At 49.8% G+C, this 19294-nt stretch overlaps 1 protein-coding gene across 2 annotated transcripts in view; it reads left to right on the top strand.

The window, feature by feature from the left end:
* The window catches only part of LOC126535307 (uncharacterized), a 136035-nt gene that overhangs the window by 31762 nt on the left and 84979 nt on the right, over positions 1-19294 (top strand). The gene's annotated exons all lie outside the window — the stretch shown is intronic.

Raw genomic sequence — 19294 nt, 5'->3', positions numbered from 1 at the left:
AACAGTGCTTTGGGCTGTCTCGCCATTCCCGGTCGCTGTGCCCTTTGCATAAGTAGCCGCTAATAAACATCTTCTGAGGTGCAATTCCACGTTTACTTTTCACGAAGGTACGTTATATCGTCGTAATCGGATCAATAAGGAAGAACACCATCTTCTGGTAATTCCTAGCTCCTTGGCCTCAAGCATTTTAAATGCCATCCATGATACACCCGAAGGAATCCACGTGGGATATCGAGCCACCTTGCGCAAGGCACATGAGCACTTTTAGTGGCCGAGAATGGAAAGGAATGTGCGTTCGTGTGTCGCAGGCTATAAGGTGTGCCAACAGCACAAACGGCGTCCGCGGGGTCAACCTGGATACCTTACCCCTATGACGGCCCCCGAGACAATCTTCCACGCTGTGGTAATAGATCACATCGGGCCTTTCCCAACAAGGGCAGCGGGTAACCGGTATATTATACTCGTTGTGGACCATTTGTCAAAATTTGCTTGCCGCCAACTGCGTCATCAAGTTCCTACGGAACCGCTTCAAATGGAGACACGGCCTCCCTAAGAAACTCACCTCCGACAGGTCGACTACGCTCCGCAGCCACGAACTCCGCACTTATGCACAATTAGCTGGAGTTGAGGAGCACTTCGCGTCAGTGTACCACCCACAAGCGAACGGTCTGACAAAAAGGTCGAACCAGACTCCAAGCTCGACTAGCACCGTATTGCAGAAGCAACAAGCCAGGTGAATCCCATTGGCAAGAGCACCTTCAAGCTGCTGCATACGCAGTTACACGGCATTAGAGAGTTCCACAGTACCTCCCCTTTAGAGATCGTGTACGGCCAAGTTTTAACGCTGGACGCTACACTCAGCTTGCACACGCCTGTGAAAGTGCGATGTTCGTTTGCAGTTCAGGCGCTTTGCCGCAACGTACAGACAGAGGCGCTGAAGAGGATTGCGCATGCCTCACAGGCGCAAAAGCCGTACTGGGACCGCCGCTGCCGTCTGGCACCGGAATGCAGTATCGGCGATGATGTGTGGGTGCAACGATGTACGCAGTCCTGTTCGAAAAAATTATGCACGAAGTTTGAAGGGCCTTTCATTATTACCACACGTGGGCGAGAACACTTCGCGGGTGCGGTCATTAGCGGCTGACTCGCGCGCAGACAAGACAAAACGAAACATCTATCCCGTGCATGTGTAGCCTATGAAGAACTGCATCGGTCTACAACCCTAAAGTACTGCGAGGCCTCTTTCTCTCAGTGGTACACCGTTGTCGGCGTGGCCGAGTATAAAGAAGACAGAGCGGAGCTAGGGCTAGGCTGTTCGTTCGGCGAGCGCGAGGAAACAGAGGAAGACGAGGCAGAATAGAACAACTAGTCAGGTGAACGGGTGTGGTCGCTGTTTCTCCTTTAAAATATGTGTACTGTGAGCACTAAATTTCCCATTCGTTTGTCTTCATCTGTATACATTCATTATCATGGCCAGCACCATGCGCGTGAGCACGTGGCCTGCTGAATAACGCGTCGGGGTTTAACAGCTGCCTCGCAAGTTGTGGAGGTTGCTTTCGATCTATTGGTCCTCTGCGCCTTCGAGTATCCCTGGATCTTCGTTCAGGTCGTCGTGTGCTCCGCCTTTACACCGCCATGACCCAAGAAGCGCCACCCGGAGCCTCCTGCGTCACCACCTCTGGCCAACCGGCTGCTCCCTCCTTGACCGTCACCACTTGGCAGCGTGGCCCTACCGTGTTCGCAGGCCTCCGTGGCGACGAAGTGGAAGATTGTCTGGGCAATTACGACCGAGGGAGTGACTTTAACCAATGAGATGATTTTCACAATCTTCGAAACGTGGCGTTACAACTGACTGACGTTGCCAACGCTTGGTTTCTTGACCATGAGAGCACCTCACCTGACGGGGTGGCGTTCAAACACAAGCTATGGCAGACTTTCGGGACTTCATACGACCGCTCTAAGGTCGCCAAAAATGCTTGACGGACGCATGCAACTTCCTGGCGAGACATACACATCTTATATTCAAGGCGTTCTAGCCCTTTCCTGCCGTGTTGACGCCACTCTGAGAGAATTTAATAGCGTTCGTCACGTTCTAAAGGGCATTGGACACGTCGTATTCAACGCACTGGCGATCATGAATCCCACGACCGTTGGCGATGTCATCCCGACTTGCTAACAACTGAGCGCACTGCAGGCCATAAATTTACACTCTGACACCATTCCTCGAATACAAACCAGCACATGCACATTCGCAATCTCACACGCGAAGAGCTCCAAGTGCATGTCCAGCTCACTCCTACAGTCACTCAATCTTAATCTCCGGTTCCTGGGCTGTGCGATGTCATCGAAGAAGTCTCCTCCATAGCCTGTGCTGCCAGCTACCCGCCTTCTAAACCGTCATCGTCGTATGCTCAGGTTGCGGCCATGCAAACAGCTTTCCTTGAGACAGCGCCTCCTGCCCCTGGTGCTGCTCATAATCTCCTCGCGACTCTAGCAGCCCGTGCACCTGCGCCAGCAGTTTACCCCACCTGGCGTTCGCACCACCCAATTTGTTTTATTGCGGTATTCGCGGGCGTATATCGCGATTTTGTCGAGAATGCCAACTGGACGAACGCTGTGACTGCCATGCCTACGAAAGAGACCCTTTGTTTCATTCGAGTGCGTATTAGAGCCGGCCCCCACCATGGTCTTTTTCTCCGCCTGCCAATCCTGAACCGCCTCGCAAGTACTGGCCACGGCGCCGACGCTCTCTCTCCCCTCTTCGACGCTCAACATCGCCCCTTCAACCAGCCACCCGCACACCTGACTACCGATCGGAAAACTAGAGCGTGCAGTTTTTAGAGGGAAAGCTGCAGGGTTCGCACAGACTACAATTCCCCCAGAGTGCCCGGTCAATACTTTAATGCTGTCTGTAGAAGGTGTACTAGTTCAAGCATTGGTTGATATGTGAGCTGCTATTTGCATTATTTATGCTGACTTGTGCTTTCGTATACGCAAGGTTTAAACCCCATACGAAGGACCTATTCTACGTGGGGCAAATTAGGTTGTAATTCGGCCGTCGGCGCAGTGTACCGGTCGAGTGCCCATTGACGCGATACACCACCGTATTCAGTTCGCAGTGCCGACTTTTGGTGCACGCATGCGTATTCTAGGATAGGAATTTCTCTCTTCCGCGTCTGCTTTTATCTCGTGCCGACAGCGCTACCTTCATTTGACAGACGCCGACAATAAAACGTTATGTACCCATCGTGGATTTGCTTAAGGACTGCTGACGATTCTGCGGTGCCACCTAGCTACGAGCGACTTCTTCCAGTAAACTCTGACTTCACCAATGGTGACGTTCTAGTTGTGCCGTCAGCACGTTACCTCTACAATAGGTTTACTCTAGCACCCAGCCTTGTTCATTTCACCAAGGGCACAGCCACTTTGGCTGTACTGAACACAACTAATGCGCCCATATTGTTTCCTAAAGGCGCTCTTCTAACGTGCATCGTCGAAACTCAGCCTGTCTCTGTGCTTGCCTTAAATACTAAAGTTGGACAACCGCCTACAGCTGTAGATACGATTCCTGCATACGTTCTCACTAGTTCGATCTCCACCACTTTGATGCCACCAGAATTTACGCAGAAGTTACTGGCGTTGTTGTTCAAGGACACGGCTTCCTTCGACGTGCGTTCTCCGCTTCTGGGAGACACTTCTACGACGACTCATCGAACACACACAGATGGAACTTCTATTGTGCATCGTCGACCATATCGAGTCTCTTCCGCCGAACGTCCGATCATTGGCACCCACGCTGCCGATATGATAAAACGAAGCATCACCCGTCCTTCCTCGAGTTCTTTTTGGTCGTCACCTATCGTTCTGGAGCGTAAGAAAGACGGGTTGGTGCGCTTTTGAGTAGGCTACCATGCTTTGAACAATATAACCCGGAAAAATATATATCCATTGTCCCGAATGGATGATGCGCTAGATTCATTACAAGGCGCGGAGTATTTCTCCAGCCTTGATTGACGCTCCAGCTACTGGCATATGCCCCTACACGAAACGGAGAAGAAAAATACCACCTTTGCTACACTTAAAGGGCTTTACAAATTTAACGTAATGCCTTTCGGCCTATGTAACGGTCCCGCAACATTCGGGCAAATGATTGACACTGTACAACAGGGCCTAAAGTGCAAAACTTGCCTATGCTACCTGGACGGCATATCTATATTTTTGTCGGCCTTCGATCAGCACCTGCAACTCTTCGACGAAGTCCTGACCTGTCTCTCAGCTGCTGACCTTTGCTTGAATACAAATACAAATGCCATTTCACCGGTAAAACCATTAAAGTACTCAGACACCTTGTCAACACGGAAGGCATTCGACCTGACTCCGATAAGATTACCGCTGTTCTCCGCTTCCCCAGACCTCAAAGTGCCGAAAACTTGCATAGCATTCTTGGTCTAGGTTCTTGTTTGCAGCGCTTTATGCGTAACTCTGCGACCGCAGCGGCGCCGCTTCATCAACACCTTCTTTCTGGAGCTCCCTGCGTGTGGGCGGATGAATGTCAAACTGCTTTTGACAAACTCAAGCGTGCACTCACATCCGAACCTGTGCTTTTTCATTTCGACTGCACCGCACCCACTCTTCTACATACTGACGCCAGTGGCCATGGTAGGGGCGCTGTTCTTCTGCCGAGTCAGGAAAATTCTGAAGAACGTCCGGTCGCCTATGGAAGTCCCGTGGTGACAGCTTCAGCGAAAAATTATACGATTACCGAACAAGAGTGTCTTGCCGTTGTTTGCTCCGTCCAAAAATTCCGGCATGGCCGCCACCTTACGTTTGTTACTGATCACCACGCCATGTGCTGGTCGACAATGCCTAAGAACTTATCGGAACGTATTGGTCTTGAGATATTTCGTTTACGAGAATATGATTTTGACGTCACCTACAAGTCTGAAAAAAAAACACCAGGGTGCCGATGCTGTGTCTCGCCGTCGCCTACCGCCATCTTCAAACGCTACTTGCTTACCACTTTCAATGAACAAATATCAGGGCACGTCTTCTGTGGTTCCTTCGCTCGCAGATCTCGACCGACTCACACCTAACTATGCTCATACCTTTGCATCTCGCCAAGGTAGTGACTTCTATGGTCACTCCGTTATGCAACGTTTCCGTGGGTCCTCCCGTCTACCTTACGCTTGGCTCACGGGGCCGTTGAGGACCTTCAAGAGCGAAAATTCAATCATACGCCGATACGTGTTATACGCGAATGACGCAGGTGGGTTCCAGTCGTTCTCCGATCAATTATGGCCTAGATACTTGCGATGTTTCACGACTATACCACCGCAGGTAAGTTTGGTTACCATAAAACCAATGAACGCATCTGCAGTCGCTTATCCTGGCCTGAACTTGCAACCAGCTTAGTAAAGTATGTGGCTTCCTGCTCCCACAACCAACACAGAAAACGACTGACCTCACCCCCAGCTGGACTGCCCCGACCTGTACCATGTCTTGAAGCTCCTTTCGCAGTCGTTGGTATCAACCTGTGTGGACTACTACCCATATCAGCTGGCGGTAACTGACCGATAGCCACAGCAGTCGACCACATGAGACGGTTCACTGAAACAGCCGCATTGCCTTCAGGATCCATAACGAAGGTTGCGGACTTTTTCTTGGAGGCCATCTTTTTAGGTCACCGAGCCCCACGTGCCCTTTTCAGTGACCATGGCAAGGCCATTCTGTCGACGCTTCTCGACGATGTGCTCCATGCGTCCAACACTATTCATAAGACGACTTTTAGCTACTAGTCTCAAACTAATGGCCTCGCAGAGCGCTTTCATCGCACGCTGCACGATATGGTATCAATGTACAGCAACCACATCAATTGGGACCCCATCAATTGGGATGTCCTGTTGCTATTTGTCACTTTCGCATACGACGCCACCGTACAGCGCTCTACGGGGTACTCGCCATTTTCCTTCATCTACGGCCGTCAACTTAACACTCTCCTCGACGTCTCTTTCTTTGGTGTCCCGGTGCCTACGCCGACATCAGTGTGTGAGTAGTTAGTTTCGCGAGTAGCCCAGTGTTACTACCGCGCCCGATTTAACACCGACGCCACTCAACAACATAGAAAACTGGCTATGATGCATCCCGCGGTGTCGATTCCTTCCACCCAGGAGTTGAAGTGTTGCTGTTCACCACAGTTCGCGCTCCTGGATTGCGCGAGAAGTTTCAATCCCGTTTCAGCAGGCCCTACGTTGTTCGGGAACAAACTTTGCCTGTGAACTATCGCGTCACTCCCGTTGTCATGCTTCTTGACAGCCGCTGCCGTTCCACAGAGATTGTGCACGTATCGCGCTTAGAGCCTTTCATACGCTGTTTATCGCCGTAACAAGCGGCCAGGCTTGCCGCTTCCACGCGCGGTGAAGTACTGTGGGCATTATACTCGCCTTAACCTTCTTCATCTCTATATATTCATCATCGTGGCCAGTGTCATGGCTTTTGCCCATGACCTGCTAAATAAACTGTCGAGGTTTAACAGCTGCCTCGCAACATACATACACATATTCTGATGACACACAAACGTACATCAAGTGTGTGGGGTCCTCGCTTTCGCTTACCAGAGGACACGGCCGGGCCTTTCTGCTTGCTGCCATGGAAGAAGCTGACGCATTCTCGAGTCGATGTTGGCAGTGGTGGCCAAGTGTATGCATGGTAGCGGAACTCCCATAGAAACACGTACGTCCTGCAATGGTGGCTTGATAATATTGTCACAGCCTGTAATGTGGGAAGAACAGGAAGCTGATGGTGGCCATTGAGACAATGATGAAAGGTGGAGTTCTTTTCGCTGCTCTAGGATGGCCGTACGCTTTTCCCTTCTCGTAACATTATTGGTGGAGTTGCCGGATAATCACTTGCGCAAGACGGAGCTCCGCAGCGGATGTAACCTGGCCGCCATGCCATCCGGAGGAGAGCCTTCAACCGCGGCGCCGTCATCGCCCCCGATGGTCATTCTGGCCCAGCCTCGCAACCCCAGCATGTTTTCGGGGACTGACAACGTTGACGTCTATGACTTGTTGCAGTATTACCAACGGGCTACCGCGCACAACACGTGGGAAAACACGCTTATGCTGGCTAATATAATATTCTAGCTAAAGTAAAAAGCACGTATCTGGTTCCAGACACATGAAGAAGAGATTATAAGTTGGGACCAGTGCAAACAGAAGCTTAGAGACTTGTTCGGCAAGCCCATCGGCCACCAACGTGCTGCAAAGAAGCACCTTGGGACCCGTGCACAAACGTCCACTGAGTCTTACGTGGCGTACATCAAGGACGTCCTCGCTCTTTGCCGTAAGATGGATAGTTATATGGCAGAGGCAGACAAGGTCAGCCACATTTCAAAAGCCTTCGCGGGCAATTCGTTTAACCTGCAAGGGTATAACAACGGTCAATGAGCCGCCGCATAGGTCAACAGTTTACGCGTCTACATAATACCGTTGCTTCATCGACGTGCGAAGACATTTGTTTACCGCGTGAGCCCACCTCCTCCGAGAACGTCGTATGTGTCGTCCAGCGACAAATCGAAGCATGTCCCCTGGCGTGCCAGTGACGCAGCGCTTTGACGATTCTCGGCCGGTCGTGTCTCTCATTCAGTCGGACATTCGCTAAGAACTTGCCCATGTAGGTCTTCCGTCCATCTGTTCCGCCAACCATACTGAATTTGCTTCGTTTGCTGCCTCTGCCCCTGTTCACCGGAGCGAATATGGTTCATATACGAGATATCACAACTTGGCCGAATGGCGCACACATGATGATAGACCCATCTGCTTTTACTGTGGACGTGTGGGCTACATCTCTCGTCAGTGCCGAAGTTCCTGGCCAGCCCACTATCAACCAAGCTTTCCTGCCTACCGCCGCTCCTCACTGAATTCTAGCCCACCTGCGCTCTTCATCGAGGTGAAAGGCGCAGCTGACAACACTCGAGCCACTACGACTAGCCGCTCACCTTCACCGCACAATCGCCGCTCCCGTTCGCACCAGCTGGATCGCTCCCCGTCCTCAGCTTACAGTCGCCGCTCTCCGACGGGAAACTAACTGGGGCAGCTCCTGGAAGTGATGCTGCTCTAGCACCCTGGCCTGGAATTCCTCTGCTGACCCTGCCTACTGATCGGAACCTTCTGGACGTGGACAGGGATGGTTTGCACGTTACAGCACTCATCGACACTGGAGCGCGAATTTGTATCATGATCGCGGAGCTTCGACCACGCCTGAAGAAAGTAGTTACTCCTGCTCTGGCTCGACTGCTCCAGGTCGCCGAAGGTAGAACTCCGGCTGTGCTTGGAATGTGTACTGCACGTGTGAGTATCGCCGGCTGCCACACGTCTGTTTTGTCTAGTGTGCTCAAGCGTTGCCATCACGATGTGACCCTCGGACTAGACTTTCGACCGCCCTTTCTGCTCTTACTGACTGTTCAGCCGGTGTTGTACAACTTGACCTACCTCTTCTCGCTGACCTTCCTGCTGGAGCACCAACTCAGCTTTGTTCAGCGGATTTTATTCGCCTCCCTTTCCTAGCAGCAACCCGCGTCACAGGTTTAGCCTGCCCACCTGTACCTGAAGGAGACTATGTCCTTACTCCCGCGACTTCAGTCAGGCTTTCTCACAGTGTCTCCTTCCCCCACACCATCCTTTCTGTAGCGGACAATCAGATATGCCTGCGGATCCTAAATTTAGGATAGTGCTTACGAGTAATTCCTCGAGCCATGTCTCTTGCCACGTTCGACCAGTGCTCATTCTGCGCCTTCTGCATCTGCCACGCCCAACGACTTTACAAAGATGATTGTACCGGACCTCTTAACCGAACAAGCCGCACAGCTCCGTGGCCTCCTCGAGTCGTACTCCGACAGTTTCGACCGGAAAGATTGTTCTTTGGGTCAAACGACAGTCGTGAAGCATCGTATAAATACCTGCGATGCAGCACCTGTTCGCCGACGCCCTTATCGGGCGTAGCCCTCTGAGCGACAAGTTGTCCAGAGAGTTGACAAAATGCTTGCCAAAGGGATAATTGAACGATCTTCCAGTTTATGGACTTCCCCTATTGTTCTCGTCGAAAGGAAGGATAACAGCTGGCGATTGTGCGTTGACTATCGTCATCTAAACACGATCACCAAGAAAGATGTATGTGCACTTCCCCGCAATGACAATGCTCTCGATTGTCTCCACGGTGAAACTTATTTTTGAGCGATAGACCTTTAATCTGGATATTGGAAAATAGCCGTGGATGAAATGGACCGTCAAAAGGCACTGCATTTGTCACTGCAGACGGCCTATATCAGTTCAAGGTAAGGCCTTTTGGCTTATGCAATGCCCCGGTGACCTCTGAACGGATGATGGACAAGTTGTTGCGTGGCTTGAAATGGTCCGTCTGTTTGTGCCGCTTGGATGACGTCATCGTATTCTCTTCAACTTTTGCGACCTATATTGAAAGACTCATGTGTTCTTTCTGTTTTTCGCACCGCTGGCTTGCAGCTCAACTCGTCCAAGTGCCACTTTGGCCACCGCGGTATAACCATGCTCCGACATTTCGTCGATTCGTCAGGCGTTCACCTCGACCACGCTAAAGTTCATGGTGTGCAGAATTTCCCCGTACCAACTTGCGCCAAAGATGTTCGAAGCTTTCTTGGCCTTTGCTCTTACTTCCATAGGTTTGTGGAAAAATTCGCCCATGTTGCCCGTCCCCTGACCGACCTCCTCAAGAAAGACGTTTCTTTCTGCGGGACCTCTGAACAAGCGCCTGCTCTCTCGCAGATCATCAAGTTGGTCAGCACACCTCCTGTTCTCGCCCATTTTGACGCCTCCGCTCCGACAGAAATGCGCACTGACTCCAGTGGCTACGGCATCGGCGCAGTCTTAGATCAACGCCAATGTGGGCACAATTGCATTATCGCCTATGCCAGCAGCCTTCTCTCTCCAGCCGAGCGCAGTTACTCATTACCGAGGGCGAGTGAGGGCCAGTGTACGCGATTAGCGTCATTCCGTCTCATCTTCGACAGATTGTACTCCAGCAACTGCACAACGTTCCCACCGCTCGACACCTTGGTGTCACTCGGACCTATGACCGAATTCGGCGACGGTTTTTCTCGCGACGTCTCAACCGCTCCGCCCGGCGCTATGTTGCCGCGTGTGAGTCGTGTCAACGAAGCAAAAGACCAGATGTGCATCCTGCTCGCCTGCTGCAGCCTTTGGATATACCGACCAATCCTTTTTTCGCGTTGGCGTTGATCTTCTTAGACCATTCCCCATTCAAGTGACGCAAATGTGTGGATTGCCAGCAGTACGGACTATGCAACCCGCTATGCCATTACTAGAGCCTTACCGACCAGTTGCGCTGCACACGTCACTGACTTCTTGCTTCATGACCTTGTCTTACACCACGGTGCCCCTCGTCAACTTCTCACCGGTCGCGGTAGATAGATTCTTGCCAAAGTCATAGACGACTTACTTCGCTCATCATCATCACCATCAGCCTGGTTATGCCCACTGCAGGGCAAAGGCCTCTCCGATACTTCTCCAACAACTCCGGTCGTGTACTAATTGTGGCCATATTGCCCCTGCAAACTTCTTAATCTCATCCGCCCACCTCACTTTCTGCCGTCCCCTGCTACCTTTCCCTTGGCTTGGAATCCAGCTCGTAACCCTTAATGACCGTGGGTTATCTTCCCTCCTCCTTACACGTCCTGCCCATGGCTATTTCTTTTTCTTGATTTCAACTAGGATGTCATTAACTCGCGTTTGTTCCCTCACCCAATCTGCTCTTTTCTTATTTCTTAACGTTACACATATCATTCTTCTTTCCATAGCTCGTTGCGTCGTCCTCAATTTAAGTAGAACCCTCTTGGTAAGCCTCCAGGTTTCTGCCCCATACGTGAGTACTGGTAAGCCGCAGCTGTTATACACATTTCTCTTGAGGGATAATGGCAACCTTCTGTTCATGATCTGAGAATGCCTGCCAAATGCACCCCAGCCCATTCTTACTCTTCTGATTATTTCACTTTCATGATCCGGATCCGCGGTCACTACCTGCCCTAAGTAGATGTATTCCTTCGCCACTTTCAGTTCCTCGCTACCTATTGTAAACTGCTGTTCTCTTCCGAAACTGTTAAACATTAGTTTAGTTTTCTGCAGATTAATTTTTAGACCCACCCTTCTGCTTTGCCTCTCCAGGTCAGTGAGCATGCATTGCAGTTGGTCCCCTGAGTTACTAAGCAAGGCAATATCATCAGCGAATCGCAACTTACTAAGGTATTCTCCATTAACTTTTATCCCCAATTCTTCCCAAACCAGGTCCCTGAATACCTCCTGTAAACACGCTGCGAATAGCATTGGAGAGATCGTATCTCCCTGCCTGACGCCTTCCTTTATTGGGATTTGGTTGCTTTCTTTATGGAGGACTAGGGTGGCTGTGGAGCCGCTATAGATATCTTTCAATATTTTTATATACGACTCGTCTACACCCCGATTCCGTAATGCCTCTATGACTGCTGATGTTTGGACTGAATCAAACGCTCTCCAGTAATCAACGAAAGGTATATATAAGGGTTGGTTATATTCCGCACGTTTCTCTATCACCTGATTGATAGTGTGAATATGGTCTATTGTTGAGTAGCCTTTATGGAATCCAGCCTGGTCCTTTTTACTTCGCTCATGTGCCACTAAACACAAGCTTATTACCGCTTACCATCCTAAACTAACGGCCTTACCGAACGCCTGAACCTCACACTAACTAACGTGCTAGCAATGTATGTTTCTTCCAATCATCGCGACTGGTAGACTGCTCTACCATTTGTCACGTTCGCCTGCGATTCATCGCGCCACGACGCAGCTGGCTCCTGACCCTTCTATCTGCTCTTCGGTTGTAAGCCGACTTTGCCTTTCGAGACTCTCCTTTCGAGCACACTCATCTGACCGACAGAGTACACGAGAGATGTCATAGCCACCGCGACCGAAGCACGCCAGATTTCCCGCATTCGTCTTTCTGCTTCGCAGACACGCCGGAAGTGTAGTTAATTACGACCAGTGCCATTACGACGGGGAGTACAAACCAGGTGCACTTGTGCTAGTTTGGTCTCCAACTCGGTGTGTTGATCTTTCGGAGAAACTCCTCTCGGGATACTACGGCTCTTACCGCATCCTTCACCAGGTGACCCCTGTCACATAGGAAGTGTCTCCACTGAATGCCACCATGCCTTCACCTCTCTGAGACATCATCCAAGTCAGCCGTCTCAAACCGTACCTTTCTCAGACCGATGAACCGCACCAATATGGTGCTTTTTGCGACGAAGGTGATGTCACGGTTTGTAATGTGGGAAGAAGAGGACGCTGATGGTGGCCTTGGAGACGACGAAGAAGAGCTGAGGTTTCTTCGCTGCTTGGCCCCTTCGTGACGGTCAATCTGTCAGGATCGGGAGACTGGTCTTCGCGATAGTCGAAGGCGGCATTGTCGTCTTGAAGTGAGCTGTCATTGTTTACGCGTCACCGTCGGCGCCAGGTCCAGTCGTAGTCCCGGCGGGCACTCGTTTCGCTTTTCAGCTCTGTGTGGGCGAAAAGCCGATGATACGGAACATATTTGCTTGTCCGTAAGTCTCAGGTGACACTGAGTCAGTCGCCTTGAGTAAATGGTAAAGCGTGAATAGCACTTCACAGCTGCATGTCTGGCGCTAAAGCATCCTTGGATCCTAGGAATCACCAGGCACAACAGCGCGAAGTGTCCCCTACTACGACCAAAAATGACAAAATACGATCGCAACGGCGATTCTACCTCCCCGAACTTTGCTCCCGGCACACTTGCCTTGATTTCCGTACCTTCTAGCACGCGTAGAGTTTAGACAAAGTTTCTCTCAAAGAATGACGCACCATACCACACCATCGAAAGCACCTAATCTTTCAACTGTCATAGAACTATGCCGTCATCTATGTTTCTTCCATTTGTGTGTTTCTTAATTTGCGGTAAACAACATGTCTTTCAGCAAACAGAACTAGGGCAACAAACAGTTATGTTTAAACTGTTATAGAGCCGCTACACCGAAATCAGATATGCCCCGCAGCAGACGAGATGTTTTTTTCGTTCACCACCTGAAACAGTGCCAGGACAGGCTCGTCTGCAAGCGGTGAGTCGGTTGTATGGCTCCGCCTTTAGACTGGGGGTAACGGTAAGTAAATAAAAGAAGGGGCGGACAAGGGCAGCCAAATCGTCTATTTGACACCTGCAGCGCAACCGCTGAGTCATCCGGATCGCCAGTGCTTGGTGCGACTGTGAGACGCTCGGACGCCATCTTGTTCCTGCTCTGCGTCGCCTGCCTTGTCGTTTACACTTGACTCCACCTTTTGAACTCTTTATTACATCCCTTTAGAGATGTACTACATCTACTTCGTATTAGTACTTCGTAGCTGTCTCATGAATTGGTATCGCGGTCGATGGTTTGCCTTTTGAGCAAAACTGCAGATATCTTTTTAACGCGTTAGCATTCTTTGAGTGCTTCACGCACATTCCAGGGGATATCTATTTATCTATCTATGTTTGTGCGGTTTTATCTAACCGTTTTCCCGCTCATCTGGGTCACTGGCTAGGCCATGGGCGAACTGGTAGCGTATCGGGCTGCTGTGCTGTAGGAACAGGGTTCCAAATCAACCATTGGGCCAACTTGGGTCTCTGCGTATGGAGGAATGTGTACGTACGTACCACCATTCGACGAACCTCTCTCGCGCCGACATGTGTCCCTGTGCATTCGGGATTTGGTAGGCACCGTTGTTCGAAGCATTTTTACATTAACTTGGAAAACTGGGCATCCACCAGTCGGTCTGTGGTCGTTTTGAATGAACGTTTTTGACGCCAGCTTCGGTAGCTAGGTATGTGCCTCTAGATATGTGCCACTCTACAATGACCAAAATGATCGCATAAGTTTCTCCGATGCTGAGCATAAGCGAGTACACGTGAAAAGGGTTCCTGAAGGTCAGCAACCCGACGCCTTAGCAGGCCGCACCACGAATGCGTGGGGCATTTGCCGCTTTCAATATACAGTTATAGTATAGCGCAAGCAACTATCGCGTACGCTATTCGCTACGGTGCAGCGTACGTGGAGCAGCGCTCGTTTATTACAGTTTTAGTTGGCCTACGAGCTTTTGCGATCTCAGAGGTCATGTGCTTGTCTCCCGACTTCGCTGATAAGTGGCACTGACAGCTCGAATGGTTCTTTCGTTAGGCTTCGACTCGCTCTGAACAAGCAGCGATTCTGGAAATTCCGAACTCCCGAAGGTTATCCAACAGCTCTGTCGTCGAAGCAGCCTAAAACTAAGCGAAAGCCGTTTGCACAGTCGTTTGCTACGAAAGAAGCGAATTAAAAAAGGAAGCAACAAATTCGATTCGAAGCGGGCAACGGAACCACCGCCATGCTTTACGTAAACTACGTAAACGACGCAAAGACAGTAACGCTAAGTCTGAGAAATAGCATGCGCACGCTATGCGCTACGGGTCATTTAGCGTTCCGCGCATGCGCAATGACGACCCGATATTTTATAGCGAACGCCATGTTATATCACACGCTAAACTAAAGCTGTCCCTTTCACGCTAAAGCTTTAGCGACCTGCACCGTGAGTGCATGCATAGCCATGCATGAATGCACTGGCTAGGTGCCGCTCCCCAATGGACCTCTCACCCACTTGGGTCACTGAGCATGTGCCACTGCTGTGCGGCAAGCGAAGCGCCGGCGCGCCCATAGAGTTTCTCACTATATTACCTAGAGGGAAATCTGGCGCTGCTGCGCTGTAGTATGCATGGGAAAAACCGGTATACTGTGACTTCGGATTGGCATCGTTCTCGGAGAGCCAGGCAAGCACCGTTCCGTCCGTGGAGGAAGGAAACTCCGCAAAAACCCTGACGTCACTCTTTGTGAAGCTAAAGTGAAGCCGGAAGTTGGCGTTGCTCATGGCGTTGCGCTGCCTATTGGGCCAGCTCTCCTCTCTTGTTTACATTTCTCGCGAAACCACGCCGCGCTGCACGTAACCGGACTGCTCGGATGCGCGCGCTCCGCAGCAATACTCAACAATCTGGATATCTCATTGCATTGCCGTTACCGAAGTCATGTTAAATGAAGTTCATAATGAACTTCGCTAATTGGGCCGTGAGACAGAATCGGCTGCTTTTACTGGCTATTATGAAAATAAACATGCCTTATAAGGCCAGCCAACTGAACTGTTTTCATCAATCGCAGGTGCGTGCCGCTGCAAAGTTGTCGCGTGATTTTTTTTTTTTTAAAGGTCACCTTTATCGCTGCCTTCTACTTGTTTTTCTCTGCTTCGGCTATAGGTCTTGAGAGCTGGACGTCTGGCGATACGAAAAAAAATGTACGCATTCTCACTTCACTGCAAGAACACACTGGAGAAATGTACGACACACCGACCCAGTTTTGATCAATTTGGGGTTTATGAGCACAAACACATTCTCGCTTAAGGAATCGTCGTGGTTGATTGAACAAATTTCGGCTGGCCGCGCATAACTACGACAGCGCGCCGGCAAGGAGGCAGAATATCATTTCTGACTCCACGTTTAGATTCATTGACTGCGGCCTGAGGTGCCTTCTTACCACGGAAAGTGAAGTATCAGAAACAAAGTTTTGCGATAGCCAGCGCACGGTGCAGAACAGTACGCGTGTAGACCGGCCTGCATGCGAACATGGAACAGCCGTTTGATGTGTTCGCACGCGTACGTTCTGTGGAACCTTGCCGACTCTTGAAGCGCATCCGCTAACCTTCACTTCCCTTCCCTTCTCGCGCGCACAGATAAGATACGCCTGCGGTAGGAAGGATTCGTTCCTTTAGGCAAAGCAGCCGCTTCTTTCCCATCTTCCAGGATTAAGCTTCGGCTGGCAGGCGCACGGTGCCGAGGGCAGCAAAACTCACATATTGTGCGTAACGTACGCTCCATCAGCACGTGTATTGAGGTACACCTGTGTGGGTGTGCATGAACCTCGAACGCGCTTTGCTTAAAAACTTCGTGCTGTCGCCAGTACTGCTAGCAACAAGCAACAGTTAAGCATCATGTGTTTTAATATGCACGAAAGCAAGTGGTTACTGAACACGAACTATGCATTCATAACTTAAGTTCTACGCGCCGCGAATGCACCATATGCGCTGTCAAATGCAGGAATCGCTGAGTTGCAAGGCGTTCATTGTACATACTCTGAAACGCATCGGTTTCGGCCTGCGATGGCACGTTAGCATGATTCCGCCAAAGAGAGCAAGATTTCCCGCAGATATTCCTTCGTCCGTTGTGATTGTCGTGGCGCGGTACATTGCGTACAGCGTTACATGCGCGTTCATTTCACGAACTTTAGTTCCTCCTGTCCCACCTGGCCACAGCAACATCCGGGAGAGCACGGTCCAGATAACACAGCGCAACAAAACACGGAGACCAACGCAAACCTGCCCGCACGGCGCCTTTGCCACGGTACGAAACCTACGGAGCAACACGTGTGAGCGCACAGAACACGGAGGAAGGAAACTAAGGAGAGGCCCTACCCCCTCCGCGCGCTAGGAGAAAAGTGTGGCGGAAATGACGTAGTAGGTTCTCATTTTTTTGCTGCTTTTTCATTTTTATTTTTGTATGGCCACGCCTTTTGGGCCACAATGGCGGCGTTGTTACGGTTTTGAGCGCTCACACGTGTTGCTCTGGTAGGTTTCGGGCCGTGGCAAAGGCGCTTAGTGGGCGGGTTTGCGTTAGTCACCGTGTCTTGTTGCGCTATGTTACCTGCACCGTGCTCTGCCAGATGTTGCGCGAGCGCGCGACACCACGCGCAGCGCGGCGTGATTTCGCGAAAGATGTAAACAAGAGAGGAGGGTGGCCCAAAAGGCGGAGCATCGCCATGAGCAACGCCAAATTCCGGCTTCACTTTTGCTTCACAAAGAGTGACGTCAAGGCCTCTCCTTAGTTTCCTTCCTCCGTGGCACAGAACCATAACAAAGCCGCCATTGCGGCCCGAAAGGCGTGGCCGCTGCAGCAAAGAAATAAAAAAAAAAAAACAGCAAGAGAAAGGACAACCTATTACGTCATTTCCTCCACACTTTTCGCCTAGCGCGTGAAGGGGTTACGGACTTTCCTCAGTTTCCTTCCTCCATCGTTCAGTCTGTCACAATGATTCATATTCTACTAAGACTGCACGTAAAAAGCTGTTTTAGCTTTATTATTACACAAAAACACGTTTCGTTTAACTATAAGAACTTGTTATTGCATGTACAGTTATATGATACGTAAGAAGTATTAGCGGGCCGCTAAAGTTGGAAGACAGACGACAAGATTATCGCTCAGATTCTCGAAACAGTTTGTCGTCTGTTCTTGCTTTTCTTCCCTTCGTCATGCATTGTAGGTGAGTAAAGATGCAATTTGCTTGAATGGAAACATTTTATGAAGATTTTACTGTACGAATGCGCTATTTGTGTAGCCATGTCCACGTTTTAGACGAAGCCTCTTACAACACCAGCCAACACAAGCCTCGCAGACACATATACCGTTGTTCCCATGATGGCACGGCGCCCCTTAAGAGGAAGCTTTAGCTCGGGCCCAACTCCGACGCGGCCTATTCAAATACACGTAAAGACGCAAAAACGTTTTTCTGAGATAACCCCTGGACCGATTTTAATGAAATTTGTTGCATTTGAGAGGGAAAGTGAAATTCTAGTGACTGTTGGAAGCGGAATTTTGATTTAGGCCTTGAATTTTGTTAAACGAATTTTCATAAATTCAGACGTTTGAAAAAAATAGAAGCACGAAGTTTACAAGATAATAGCTCTGCATCAAGAACAGATATCGCGATTCTGTAAACGGCATCCATTAGAACTTTCAAAGCGGACAAATTTGGTATGTCAGTTTACATCTTACGTGAATTTGTTACGTTGTTTACAAAGGTTCTGCAAAAGTTGTAATTACACATTACTCCATTTTTTGAGGTTCATGTGTAACATATCAATTTTGTCCGCTTTAGATGTGCTATCAGGTACAATTCACAGAATTGCGATATCATTTTTTCTTGCGGAGTTACGCAGTTGTAAACTTGATAGTTTCGTTTTCTGAAAATTTGCGATTTTTGCCAAATTGTTACAAAAATTTCACGACCTAAATCGAAAATTCGAAACCAACAGTCACTAGATTTTAAGCTTTTCTTTTAAATGCAGCAAACCCCGTCAAATTTGGTGCAGTGGTTACCGAGAAAAACGAATTCTCCTTTTACATGTATTTAGATAGGAGCACCCGAGCTAAAGCTTCCTCTTAAGAAACTCCCATAGACGGTGGCGCCAGATTTCCCTCTAGGTGTTATCGTGAGAAACTCTATGGGAGCGCCGCGCCCCTTGTCTCCGAGGCCACACGCAGACGGTTCGCCATTGCCACTAGATGACGCAGGAACTCCAGAAAGAACCGCGAGAGACAAGTCCGGCGCGTTTCTCAGCGTTCTCACGCAACAGCGCGCCGCGCATTTGTGAGGCCACGCGTAGGCTTCGCGGCGGTGGCGCGAGATGATGCCCAGTGTTATTAGGATAGCGCAGAACAGGAGCCCCGCTTCAGCAGATGTCTCGTACATACCTGGTTTCAATTCTGGTAATACGTTGTGTCGCTACATTGATTCAATGCTAACGCGTTACCGTCGACAGTCATTGTGAGCTGGGCTCCGCCGCAATTATTTATTTAGTCGTTTTCTCGGAACACGGTTGAGATTACTTCAGTACGATAGCTCGTGCGCGCAGCGGCGTATCCTTTTTCTTTTCATATTTCGCCGGTTTCCTTGAAATACCTAAAAAAGCACCACGCAGGAGGTACGTTCCTACAAAAACGCAGTTCGCTTGTTTCTTAAAACTCCCCCCCCCCCCCCCGCTCCGTACAGCGTAAGGAAACACACTTGTCCATAAAGTAAATATTATTGTTTTCCTTATTTATCTTAATAAGTGACACACATAAGTGGCATATGAAAAAGAAATATCTCAGGAGCGCTGCACTAGGGCAAACCATATGTCGTCGGTTTCACCATGTTGACGTCCAGTACTGATATATATATATATATATATATACAGCGATGGAAATAAGGTGATTCGAAAGACTTGAATTTTGTTACAATGCAATTTGTTTAGCTTAATGATAGGTATGTTTAGTGGATAAACCAACGTGCTCTTTATTGTACTGAACGATGGGTAATTGTTGCTTGCCGAGAAGGAGGAAATGCTTTTTTTTAAGCGTGCAAAAGATGAAAATAAAATTTCCTTTT

This window comes from Dermacentor andersoni, chromosome 7 (genome assembly GCF_023375885.2).
Source record: "Dermacentor andersoni chromosome 7, qqDerAnde1_hic_scaffold, whole genome shotgun sequence".
Lineage (NCBI taxonomy): Eukaryota > Metazoa > Arthropoda > Arachnida > Ixodida > Ixodidae > Dermacentor > Dermacentor andersoni.
This window is presented reverse-complemented; position numbering and strand designations above follow the sequence as displayed.